Here is a 3,066-nt window from a genome sequence, read left to right as displayed (position 1 = left end):
GCTATTACCGTGCTGCACTGAAAGTGTATCATCGACTGAAAGGTCTGAGGAAAGGTTCAGTGTCATTAAATGGTTCAAGGAATGGCAATGAAATTCGAAAACACGGGTGAACTAGGTGTGGCACCGGAAGAGAAAGGCGTCGCATCCCAGTGGAACTTATTGACAGGTTGTCGCTGCTGTAGCTGAGCGTGCAGCACATTCCCTGGGTAATGCTAGTGCACGTGCGGTGGCACGAGAATTGTCCATCCTGCGGTCAACAGTACAGATAGTTTTGTGATTTATGTTACACTAGTGCCCGAACGAGATCCTGAAACCTCGTGATCCGCAGGAGTGTTATAAATTTGCTCTTCTGTTTCTGGTACGGATCGAAGATGATGACATGTTCCAGGGAGTGACGAGGCACATACTACACTGCAGGGTGCAGTGAATAGAAAGAACTGCCGAATTTGATGTACTGTTAAAATGCCTGTTGTGAAAGAAGAGCCGTTTCGCTCACCGTAAGTGTCTGTGTGGCGACGATTCACTTGCATCTTTATTCTAGGCCAGTACTTCTTTGAAAAGATTGCCTGTCAGATGCAACCTGACCTCTGCACGTTATCGAGACTCCCTTTTACAGTATAAGATTCCTGTTTTGTAAGCGCGCTAATGTAAAGTGGGGCAACGCCTCCTGTCGCTCGCCCAGTGAAAGATCTGCTTAATGCAACCTTCCACGAACGTGTAATCTCCAGCGGTTTTCCAGATGCGTGGCATGCAAGACTAAATAATCTGAATGAATTACGATGAAATCCAGAGCTTTAGCTGCTTACAGGCGTTGATAATTATCAACGAGGACAGTTGAAAATTCCTGCCCCGACCGGGACTTGAAACCGTGATCTCCAACTTACATGCCAGACGCTCTATCCGACTGAGCAATAGAGAACGCCGAGGATAGTGGACTGAAGCGACTGATCTCTGGCACGCTCCCAGTGAGACCCACACTTCCAACTTACCGTCCACACATTACATTTGTAGTGCCCCTGCCCACCATACTCATTACTCGCAGCAGTCAGTCTACCGATTCCAGTGGGAGTTCGGGCAATGTAAATGCATCCGCACTGAAGGAGATCGTTGGCCGGTGAACCTTATCTATATGGAGATGACATGTCCGAAAGACATATAACTAATCTGAATGTTCCTTCTGTAACACTTTCCTCTAAGCCACCGGAACTGCTGCAAGCAACTGTTGATCACTTTGATTTAAGGATGGAACATCTCGTCGACGTCCCCGATGGTTCTATTAAACACATTGTGTAAGCGGCGGTTAATAATTAAATGAACATCTCACTTGTTTGACATTTTGTGCTGATGTCCCGTTTCTAATCCACTGTGCACGTAAACATTTCTACTGGCCTTTCTTGCATTCACGGCGCTGGATTTGCATGTAGTGGCCGATGCTGGAACTAATTTTTTCCAGCGTATATTTCCAAACGATAATTACAGCGTATACTGATCCTTTGCGAGTTACTGCACTACATAGACATCTCCTTAGTCACACCTGGAGCAAAAGAGGTGAGAATGATACCTTAACGTCATATGGGAAATGCACATGACAACGTTAGTATAGATGTAAATTAGGCTCACACTTGGTAGTGAAAGACATCTTACGAAAATTACGTGTCACCGTTTCAGAATATACTTAGCATGCAAACCTAGAAAAATTTCTAAAGAAACAATTCCTCTTACTGGAAAGACATTGTTATAAATGACGTTACTGATTCACAATGGAGGACATAGAACAAATGAAAACTTCTAACAAATTTAGGGACAGATGTCATTTTTCTTCCCAGATAGTCGGACGAATTTCGGTTCAACAGTTTCCAGCTAGATGAGTTCGTCAAAACATCGCTCCATTTCGGAGAACTCAGTTAGCTGGGATCATGAAAACCTTATAGTACCTTTAAACGTCTAAAAGACCACATCTTTTGCACAGAGAGGGAACAGTGACATAGAGATGCTGTTGGCTCCGACGGGGCAGCCAGCAGCTGCAGCTGTAGAAGAGGTCAGCGAACTGGGCTACCTGCAGAACTTTCTCCACTGGTCTGGCACGCTGCGCCACCCAGGTGCTGGTCCCTGGTCCAGTCGCGTGCACCACCTGGTCCACGTCTTCACCATTGTAGCCATGCTGCTATTCATCTGCTCCGAGGTTGTCCTGCTTTGGCGCGATGGAGCGACAGACCTCGAGGAGCTCACTCTTACGCTGTGTGTCCTCAACACGACAATCACCTTCATATTCCGCCTGAGGCACATAGCAGCGTGGGAGTCTGAAATCCAAAGGCTTGCTCCACAGGTTAGTAATTTCGAGATTGCATTGACTTGTCGCTCACTTTAATGTTTTCGGTACACTGATATATGCGCTCTATAGCTTTCCTAGGTAGTTTTTGGTAGCGGTATTATTGAATGAATGCTTCTCATATTCCTTGCATGTCTGAGTTTTGTGAAGTCTGAAGTTGTCAACAACTTCCTCCATCACGATCGTCACGAGCAGCTTACAGGCCATGTGGTATTTTATGTAGTTCGCTGTAGTGTGTCATGGAGACTTCGTGAAGTCCTGAAACTCCCATATACTTTCAGTGATTATGTTAGTGTCTGTAGTGGAGGAACTTTGTTGGTGATAATGATATCTTTAGATGGTGGATGATAATTTCTCTGCTGGTTTTCAGCACTAAGCTCCTGTTTCAATGCTCCTCAGCAGTATTTAATAGTTACTTTTCCGCAAGGTTGGAGACATAGTTGTGCTGCTGCTTGTCTGCTGCTGCTTGGAAATTCAAAAATTCAAGACTATTCATGATGGTATTTTTAAAAATGCAACGGGCTTATATCCGAATATTTAAGAATACAGGATGGTGCTATTGGGAAATTAACACATGCATTATGGCAGGAAATTAGGAAAAAATATAAAAATTTTAGATATTGAAGTTGGTAGAACTAGCCCAGTCGTGGTTTGTAACGCATCCCTTAAACCATCCGTCCTCTTCTCTCTTCTCCAATCAGAGCATGGTATTTTAGCCGTACAAAAGTCGAAAAATG

Source organism: Schistocerca americana, chromosome 6 (genome assembly GCF_021461395.2).
Source record: "Schistocerca americana isolate TAMUIC-IGC-003095 chromosome 6, iqSchAmer2.1, whole genome shotgun sequence".
Lineage (NCBI taxonomy): Eukaryota > Metazoa > Arthropoda > Insecta > Orthoptera > Acrididae > Schistocerca > Schistocerca americana.
This window is presented reverse-complemented; position numbering follows the sequence as displayed.